This window comes from Brassica napus, chromosome C6, assembly GCF_020379485.1.
Source record: "Brassica napus cultivar Da-Ae chromosome C6, Da-Ae, whole genome shotgun sequence".
Taxonomy (NCBI): Eukaryota; Viridiplantae; Streptophyta; class Magnoliopsida; order Brassicales; family Brassicaceae; genus Brassica; species Brassica napus.
In genome coordinates, this window is record NC_063449.1 from 22,713,701 (window position 1) to 22,724,828 (window position 11,128).

Consider the following 11,128-nt stretch of genomic DNA (forward strand, 5'->3'; position numbering starts at 1 on the left):
ATGCATCCATGCAATTCTCAGGTAAATTATGATCCATTTTAATATTCATCATCCTAGCTGCTAGAGACAATTTAGAGAGACCTTCTCTACAACCAGTGTAGATTGGTTGATTTGCAGCATCTAGCATTTCATAAAACCTTTTTGCATCCAAATTAGGTTCTTCTACATTTCCAATTCCATCAGCTATTGTTGTAGTTGTTTCTAAAAATGCATCACTAATCATATCTTGAACCCTATCATGATCTACCATCTGCTCATGATCTTGATGATAATTATATTCATTATGCAAATGATTCGGTTCTTCACTATGATGACCATCCTCAAAATTATTATTACTACTACTAGCTTCATTTTCCCCATAACCCTCTCCATGTTGATACCAAATGTAGTACTGTGGTGTAAATCCTCTGTTTACTAAATGCTTCCATACAGTTTCACTACGTGCAAATTTTGAATTCTTGCATTTCCGACAGGGGCAGAACATCTTACCGCTTTCCTGTGTGATCGGTGTACAGCCCGCCTGGTGCATGAATATCTCTAGCCCGCTCAGAAATGTGTTCGCCACCCTCCAGTCGGAATCTTTGTGCAAATACATCCAACTCCGTAACTCGTAAATACTACCGCCACCGGCCATTTTTTTCTTAGATTTTTTTTTGAAATCTTTTTTTTTCTGATTTTTTTCGGATTTTTTTGTCTCCCGTTTGTGTGTTGTGAGGAAGAGAGTTGTGGGAAATGACATATATATAGAGAAATTTTTGAGTTGGGTAGTTGAAATATAACAACGATTTTACAAGGAATATTTTACATGGATTTTACATGGTTTTAACATAATATTTACGACGACTTTACGACGAAATTAGGTAAGTTAAAGCACATTGATTACACGTTTTCACCTAAATATAACGGTAACATGTTTCGTTGTAATGTCGATGTAATGATTACGACGTATTTCTCATTCCACGTACATTCGTCGTAAACTTACATGGAGTTTACGACGAAAACTATTCGTCGTAAATTTACATGGCGTTTACGACGAAAGTTGGATTCCTCGTAACTGCGTTGTAAACACCATGTAAATTTACGACGAAATATTTTCGTCGTAAATGTTCGTTGTTATGGGCACGTTTTCTTGTAGTGACAGCACTTAAGAAACCTGATCTCCTAAAAGATCTATGACCACTAAAGCATAACAAGATAAAACAAGAGCACTTTGATGTAGAAACGAAGGAACAGAGCAGGAGAAACAAGCACTAGTCACCATCATTGACCATCTGAAAAATGACGCACCAGAGTCGATGGAAGAATTACCACCCCACATCAGAGCCGACTTAACCTAGAACCTTGCACTAGAAAACAATTTCGAGACTAGAGAAGTCTTCCAAGCAACCCGATAGAAACCCAACCACATGCCCTCTCCACAAAGCTCTTCCAATGCATCAACAACCTCAACCAAGCTTAACTAAACTAAGATGTCGACGGCAAGGCTAGATGAATCGACGGAGACGACGATGGATCTCGACAGAGACGACGGCGATGGATCGACGGAGACGACGATGGATCTCAACAAAGACGACGCCGCGAGGCTGGATGAAGACGACGCCGCGAGGTTGGATGAAGACGACGACGGCGAGGCTGGATAAAGACGTTAACGGAAAGGCTAGATGAAGACGACGATGAAACTTGTTGAAGATAAGGTAAGGTTAGTTTAGTCTTTTACACATTAATGAATGTGGTATTTATGAAAATGTCCTTTGATTAGTGGTAAAGTTGAATATTTGTACAAAAGAAAGTGTAAAAATAAAAGTGAATCATTTATTATGATTCATAAACCAATTTGTAAGAGTGATCGTGAGGTTGATCAAGAAGCATCAAGTCTGGAGACAGGACACGAGATTGTTTGTGGCACAAAGGGGAAGGAGATCGAAGTGCGTCAGGAAGTGGTGCGAGATGATCTTCAGGGGTTTGATAGTGAAATAGCAACGAGTGCAGAGGGCACTCGGTGTGAATGGGGAAGGGCTCATGGTCAAGAAGACAACACATGACAGAAGCCAGGTCCTCAACAGAAGCTGTCCTCAACAAAAGCTGGTCGAAGGGTAGTTCGACAGGTGCGTGAGGTCATGATGCAGTACTTGTTATTCCGCTGCAGCAGGGGCTGATTATACATGAAGAAGCAGACGATGGGTCTGTAAGGCTTGACATCTAAGCATCTGTTTTAGCTTAGTATGCAATCAAGCAGGGGGAGAATGGTGATGTTTTGGTACACAAAATGCATATCTCATGGGGGAGAAAAGCATGTGTAGTGCACATCTCGTGCGGGAGAAAAGCACATTTGGTGTGGAAGTTTCCAGGTGGGGAACGTGGTTGCAACATGGTTGCTGAACCAAAAGAATGTTGTGCTTGATCGGCACACAAAGCTAAAAGGGGGAGATTGAAGATGTAAGATGTCCGCCCTGAAGCAGTCGCTGACGTAGTTGCTGAAGCAGACGTCGTGTTGAGTGGTGAAAACCAAGTGGAGTCAAGGTGCTGAGCTGGAGTCGTGTAGACTTGGAGAGCAAGATAGTATCTTGAAGATAAGGAAAGAAGAATAAACTTGCTTCTAGACTTAAAGAAAGAGGAATAAGTGCATTCCAAGAAAAGGAAAGTTGCACTTATTGTTATTGAAGATGTCCATACATGTTGCTTTGGAGACTAGGGTTTCGGGAACGCGGAGAATAACTATAAGATAGCTATGGGTCGTCTGTATAGAGACAGAGACACATAAGCTGATCTAATAGAGAGAGATAAGCTCTTGGAAGTGTTCTTGGTCGTGCTGAAACAGTGGCTGAAGTACTTGACGGAAGAGAGACACAAGCGGATAGCTTAGGAATCTTTCAGTAGCAGTTGTTAGGGTGTAACAAACTGTGTAAAGCTGATTAAACAGATCTTGTAATAGAGTGTACAAGACGATTTCTAATAAAAATTAAGTGTTGCTTGTAGTTGTTTTGTCTCCTTGCTATTGTGTTTGCATCTTGCACTTACAAGTTCTTTGTAAGAAGGATGCAGAGAAGGACGGAGAACAAACCGGAATCTCGATCTATGAAACGAGTAAGGCTCAGTGGCGAGTTTAGAATCGGTTCCGGCTAAGGTTAATTAGGTTTGTTTCGTCGTCTGGAAGATTTGGCCTCCAACGTTTATGGAGACAACGTTCGATTCATGAGCGATGGCCGGAATATTCATCAAAACAAATCACTAAACCTTCGGTTTCTTTATGCAGAGAGAGAGAGAGAGAGAGAGAGAGAGAGAGAGAGAGAGAGAGAGAGAGAGAGAGAGAGAGAGAGAGAGAGAGAGAGAGAGAGAGAGAGAGAGAGAGAGAGAGAGAGAGAGAGAGAGAGAGAGAGAGAGAGAGAGAGTTATCAAACACTTTCTTTACCGGTGAGCTTCAGTCTTCTTACTTCTAGACGTCAACGGTCAATATAAGATTAGTTTGAGATTAAAAGTTATTTCGGGAAGATATTAAGCCATAATTACTGAAGGTTGAGTGTGTTGCAAGTCTTGAACCAGATAGACCTGACTAAATAATAGTCGATGTTAGGATACTTGTTATGAACAAGTCGTGATAGTAACTTTATATACTAATTCGTCATCACTCAATTCCCTTTATATAATATATTTGCTAGGCAACTTGTCTCGGAGAATTTTCTTAATATAAAACTGGAAGATACTAACGTCGATGAACAAGTATGTATTGACTTTGACGATGTAATATCGTGTTAATTTAAATATTTTCATTACATACTAGTCCATTATTAGAGACATCATTTCCAGAGCGAACAATACACGATCAATGGAGATTCTGATCTCTATAGTCATTTTTATCCTTCTCTTTTCGACAATCAAATCTGGAGTATTAGCTGATGGAGAAGATGGCGTATACGAAGAGGTTAGGGTCGGTTTGGTGGCGGACTTGGGTTCTATAGAAGGAAAGATTCTGCAAACTTCATTACCCTTGGCGCTTTCAGATATCTATCACATCAACAACAGATATCGAACAAGAGTATCTGTTTCAACCAGGGACTCCCAAGGAGATCCTTTACTTGCCCTAGCTGCCGGTGAGTTTCAAACTTGTTTAGCACGTTTGTTAAATTTTTTCGGAAATTTACACAAAATTGACTTGGTTACTTTGTTGAATGAAACAAAAAGGTACGGATCTTCTTGAAACGGAAAAAGTGGAAGCCATTGTTGGTGCACAATCATTACAGGAAGCAAAGCTTTTGTCGGCGGTTAGTGAGAAAGCTAAAGTTCCGGTGATATCTCCTCTCGTGCCTGTTTCCTTGTCCTTGAAGGAATACCATCACTTTATTCAGTTGACACATGATTCGACATCAGAGGCGAAAGGGATTACGAAACTTATACATGATTTCGACTGGAAATCGATTGCCTTTGTATATGAGGATGCTGATAATTGGAGAGAGGGTTTGCAGATACTGGTGGATCATTTCCAAGATGAAGGAATCCACATCCATCGTATTGCTTCTTTCTCCAACGAATCATCATTAGGAGAAGAGTATATGATGAATCAGCTAAGGAAGCTCAAGTCCTCAAGAACAGCTGTTTTCGTGGTGCATATGTCTGAGGTTTTTGTTTCTAGTCTCTTCCGGTGTGCGGAGAAGTTGGGAATGATGGAACAAGGCTATGCTTGGATCCTCACTGCAAGAACCATGAATCATTTTCATTACACTGATGGTTTTGCGATTAGGTCGATGCAAGGGGTGATTGGTTTCAGATCATATATTCCGTTATCTGAAGAAGTTGAGAGTTTCACTTCAAGACTGAGAAAACAGATGGCTAATGATGGGACGGAGACAAAACATTCTAGTAATGTCATCGGTGCATGGGCGCACGATATTGCTTCCATTCTAGCAACTGCAGTAGAGAAGATAAGGCTAAGAGCATCTGAAAATGTTTCATTAAATCTTCTTGAGACAATTAGGCAGAGTAGATTCAAGTGTCTGAGCCATGGTGACTACATCCAAATCTCTGGCCACAAATTTCTTTCAGGAACGTTTGAGATTGTGAATAGCCCTGTTCGTAAGTAAGACGCTGTGCGTCAACGTCCAAATGACCGGAAATAGACACAGATTACGGCAAAACAACAAAAAGTTGAGAGAGAAATCGATGCCGGATTTCTGAAAACATAGACGCCGCGCCAGATTTCCAAAAATTATTAACGCCGTTAATTCCGGCGTCCGAAGTCGACGTATATCAACAACGTTAAATGATCGCTGCGTTTAAATCCATCTAATGTATTTCCAGATACACGTCTTAAATATTGGTCGCTGACGCTAGTTTCAGCCTCTTACAAACGAACAGAGCTAATATGGTAGGAACAGGGGAACGAAGAATAGGATTATGGAGTTGTGATCATTTCTACGGAAGAAGAAACGTGACGGCTTCTTCTGCCAATGAACTTGAGACCATCATCTGGCCTGGCGGGTCTGGTCGAATCCCAAGTCACCGTTTGTTGGCAGAGAACACTGAAAGGAAGAAATTGCTTAGGGTCTTGGTTACCTCAAATAACAGGTTCCCAGAGCTGGTGGCGGTGCATTATGATCCTGAAACGGGTGTTAATAATGCCTCTGGATTCTGCATAGAGTTTTTCAGCACTTGCATTTCTCCTTTTAACTATGAGCTGGAATTCATACCTTATAATAGAAGTAACTATGACAGTCTTGCGTATGAGTTATCTACTCAGGTTCATATCAATGTTCTTTATGGTCCATAAGTTCTCCACTCATATGGCCAGTGTTTCTCATAAAGGTTTCCTTTTTTTTGTTGCATTACAGAGAGACAAATACGATGCAGCAGTTGGTGATATCACCATCACTTCCAACAGATCTTTATATGTTGAGTTCACTTTGCCTTACACTGACATGGGTATTGGAGTCATTGAACGAATGAAAAAGAGAGAGATGTGGACTTTCTTTGACCCTCTTGAAAAATCCTTGTGGCTAGCAAGTGGAGCTTTCTTCATCTTGACTGGCATTGTTGTTTGGTTGGTTGAACGGGACGTTAATCATGAGTTCCAGGGCTCCTGGGGACACCAACTTGGAATAATGCTTTGGTTCGGGTTCTCTACACTTGTGTTTGCTCACAGTTAAGTGTATTAATCTATTGGCCTTTATGTTATTCACCTTTTCTGTATACTCTGGTGTAAGTATGGGGTATTCTTTGGCAGGGGAGAAGCTGGAAAAAATGTCATCAAGATTCCTAGTCATAGTTTGGGTTTTTGTGGTGCTTATTTTAACTGCAAGTTACAGCGCAAATCTAACATCAACAAAGACCGTTTCTCGCTTTCAATTAGATGGGTTGCTTACCAATTATGCAAGCTTAAGATCTACAACCACAAGATTGATTACCTCTGAGGACTATGCTCAAGCTTTGTTGAATGGAACTATCAGTTTTGTTGTCGATGAAATACCGTATCTCAGTGTCTTTGTTGGACATTATCCAGGTGTTTTCAACATGATAGATACAGCGAGTAATAGCAATGGCTTTGGGTTTGTCTGTGCCTCTCCGAATCTCGTCAACATTTGCCTCTTCTCCTTGATATTGGTTTCCTCTTACTTTGTTATTGTTTAATTATTTCAGATGTTCCAAAGAGGTTCGGGTTTGGCGCCTAATGTGTCAAGAGAAATCGCAAAGCTAAGGTCATCCGGAGTGTTGAAAGAAATTGAGAAAAGATGGTTGCGGAAACTGGACTCCTTTACTAAAAGTCCAAACACTGACTCGTCTGAAAACGAGGATGCATCCAAGCGCCTCACCATACAAGAGTTGGGCGGTTTGTTCATCATAGCGGGAGTTGCTCATGCCCTTGTACTAGCCTTGCATCTTTTCCAGACGCGGCGAGAAATATTGCGTGTTTTGTCGGAATCTCGACTGTTCACCAAACTGCAAAGCTTCTCAAACTTCCTCTACAAGTAAAATGATCCATGATCATAAGCTGCAATATAGCTTTCAGCAGAGGATCATTCGGGTGCAACTATAAGAACAACAAAGTACAGTTGTGAATTTATAGAACAAGACAACAAGATTCGAGAAAAAAATAGACGATGCATTTACTTCATCTTATATTATTTTAATTATATGTTTAGTGATTTTTTGTGTTACAAAAAATAAGTTTAGTGATCTTAAACAAATTTTTATACGTTTTCTGCATAAATATATGCTGCTAGGCACGTATTTTTAAATTCTGATTGATATTTTGAAATTGTGTTTTGGATTTTGATTACGTATATCTTATAGAAAAGGGTTTTAACTTTAAGCACTAATCTTGCAATGCAACCTCTGATTTCTTTTTTATATATAAGTAAAATATCACCAAAAGAGAGTACAAATGTTGAAGCTATTCGGTAACCGAAACTTTTGTAAAAATCTAATTTATATGACTTAAATGTTCTAAATTAATTGAAATCAGTTTAACCTGATCTAAACTAGTCTACATCAGTTAAAATATATAATAATGTTAATACAAATCTGAAAATTTGTCTTTTTGTGGATCTAATTTTGATAATACATAATTTTGATAATACATCAAAATAATTTTTATAACTAAATTTAAAAACAAAAAATGTTATAAAATAAAAAATATATATAAAATAAATTAATAATTCCTTAAAGTTTAGGCCACACTCAAATCCTGAATAATCTGCTTAATTATTAGTCTTCCTTCGAATGCCCTTTAGTGATTTGAATTAAGCTCTGATTTTTGTCAAGATAAGATTATTGAATTGATAAGTGGTCTAAACTCGTATGAGTAGGGCTGGGAATTTGACTCATTATCCGAATCAAATGTTTCGGTGCTCCTGTCCGGAAAAAAAATCTGTAATACTGCTATCCGTAAAGTTAATTAAATAAAACTTTATTTAAATCCAAAAAATTAGCGAAAGACCACGAAACCAAAAGAAACTTGCATAATTACAAGCCAGCCAAAGACATTTCGCGGATCATCCAGACTCGACCCATAAAATTCGGATCTCTTTCTCCATAAGTTCCAAAAAATTAGTAAGACTTGGTGTAACTGTACCACTTAATAAAACTTCAACTAATATAGATTCTATTATTTACAAAGTAATCTAAGTTGAACTAAATCGCACTTTTATGTAACTGTAAAACTTAGCAGAAGGTCAACTAATTTTGATTGTATTTTTTACATTTGCATTAGTGATGGGTTTGCGGGTCAACCCGCCCTGACCCGCCCCACCGCGGATCGAATCATTTTTTCGATTCAAAAACTCGACCCGCATAACCCGCAAACAAAAACTTTTATATCCGCACCCGCTCCGCCAAAACACGCGGGTAGTATTAATTATATTAAAAATAATTATTTTAATTAAAAGTGATTATTTTAAATTATATAATAATTATTTTAATTAAAAATGATTATTTTTAATTATATAATAATTATTTTTTAAAAAATAATATTAAAATAATGTATTTACAATTAAAATTATATAAATATTTATTGTATTTTATATATTTTACGAAAATTGTTTTTTTTCAAATTTTTTTTTTGTTAAAATTGCTGGTTGGCGGGTATCTGCGACTCAAATTCGGCTGACCCGCACCTGCCCCGCTCAAAATAATCTCAACCCGCACCCGCACCCGCGATTTGAAATTTTTGACCCGCACCGACCCCGCAGCGGGTCAAACGGGGTGGGGCCCGCAGACAATGATTAAAATTCCCATCTCTATTTGCAATATGTTTTTTTTGGATAAAGTATTGTTATTGATATATTTATTGAAGTTAAAATAAAAAAAAAAGATTAATGTATAGAGAAAAACTAGAGACATTACATAAACTTAGTAAAAATAGATAAAAATTACATGTCATAACTCATAAGCACACAACTAATCTCTGATTGGCCAGTCACGAGCAGTCATATGAATTTTATTGTAGAACATCCAAGCTGCACATTGCCAGAAACAACGATCGCATTTCCATTGTGTTCTTGATCCATCTATGGAGACTACAAACACTGGTTCTATTATTCTGGAGCACCAACAATCATATGACACATTGAGACCTATTCTTTCCAATAGAGACATAAACATCTCAGGTTTATCGTAACACTAATGGCCTGTGAATGCCCAACTAGTAATCATGTGATACATCCGATCAACATAATCATGAGTAAAACCAGAATAGTTGTGAACCAATCCTCTATAATCGACGCTAAATGCTAAGTTCATCATATCATCTACATATTTGGCCAACAAGCATCCTCTCTCTGTAGCAATATAATTGTTTTCCCTTCCTTCATCAAGTAAATGGAGGATGAACAATTCATACATACGTCGCAAGTAGATGGCCTCTGGATTACCCAAATTGTAGCACCTAATCCATCATTGACCTCATCTGTCCAATCATTTAAGAAAATGAAATTTGAAAATTTGTAAAAGTAATCTTCTCTGCCAATTGCATTAAACCCGGGAAAGCAACTATTGCACTACCAAAGTCCTGGATACTGGTTGTTGCTACCATGGAGAAAATCTTATGAAGCATGGAAGGAAGGAGATAAGCCAAGTTGAAGTTCGCCATGGAGAGATATTCGTTTTATCAAGTATATGGAGATAAATTCGTTTTATTAATGTGGAGAAGGTGATAAACATTTTATAATGATCATCTAACCCAACTACAAGTTGTAACTCCTCCATTTAAGTGTGATTTGATGGACGCCTTGGAAAGACACAAGTAGTAACTTCAATAGTCGCGAAGAGATAATTATCCATCATTATATTTGAATAGTATAACTTTTTATAAGTTGGTAAAACTTTAATTGATTAAAATTGTATAAGTTTGTCGAACTAAGTGAAATTTAACTGATGTTGATTGTAAAATTTTGATCAACTTAGAAAACACATCAACAAATTTAGATTATATAACTTAGTTTACTTTGTGAAATTTTACGATGATTGCTTAAAATGTAATGAAGAGATAAAATAAAACGGTTATTAGTCGGAGAGAAGAAATTAAAATGGTATTTATAAGGTGTTTTAATTTGGAGAAGGTGATAAACCCCTAAATTTAATGGTCCTCTTACCCAACAACAAGTTGTAACTCCTCCACTTAAGTGTGATTTGATGGATGCGTTGGAAAGACATAAGTAGTAAATTCAACAGTCGCAAAGAGATAATTATCCATCATTATATTTGAATAGTATAACTTTTTATAAGTTGGTAAGACTTTAATTGATTAAAATTGTATAAGCTTGTCGAACTAAGTGAAAATTTAACAGATGCTGATTGTAAAATTTTGATTAACTTAGCAAAACAACAACTAATTTAGATTATATAACTTAGTTTACTTTGTGAAATTTTGTGATGATTGCTAAAAATGGTTATTAGTCGGAGAGAAGAGCTGAAAATGGAATTTATAAGGTTACTTTAATGATCTACTTACCCAACTACAACAAGTAACTTCTCCTCCATTTAATTGTGATTTGATGGAGAGACACGAGTAGAAAATGCAACAGTCGCCTCTCTTGAGATAATCATCATTACCTCTGACTATCTCTCTTCTGTAATGGCATTAAATTTTAAATCCCACTAAATCGTCTCTTTCTTCAAACCCCTCCTTCTCTCCCATCTCCATCAGCAAAAATCACCAAAAAGAAAAGCAAAGAAACTACTCATCGTCTCACAAATATGGCACACTACAATACGTTTGGTGAAGTTGTATATAACGAGAGTCTCACGTGTTGGCGTTTCAGAGTGAAAAATACTCACGACCCACTCGTTTTATTTCTATGTTACCAGTGGAAGACCCAACTGAGTTTATATCCTAGCGGATGAAGATGTAAGTGCAAAAACATAATCTCTCAAATATCTAATAATATGAGACTTAAACTTTATTTATGCAGGAAGCCAAGATGGAGATGACTGTTAATGAATTAACTGCAGAGAGATTTAAAGGCCTAGAGAAACAAGAGGGAAAATGGGTAGAAATATTTCGGGTAGAAGTTGGCCGTGCCTTACTAGGTTTCAAGGCAACAAACTCTCCATATACACTAGTCCGGATCATCGATCCTCTGAACAATCGGCATTACATGGAATTCAAGAATATCCTTGACATCCCTCACATCAGCAACAT

At 37.5% G+C, this 11,128-nt stretch overlaps 1 pseudogene; it reads left to right on the forward strand.

Moving 5' to 3' along the window:
• Positions 1-3,394: 3,394 nt before the first annotated feature.
• Positions 3,395-7,156, forward strand: LOC106403995 (annotated as a pseudogene).
• The last annotated feature ends 3,972 nt before the right edge of the window (positions 7,157-11,128 follow it).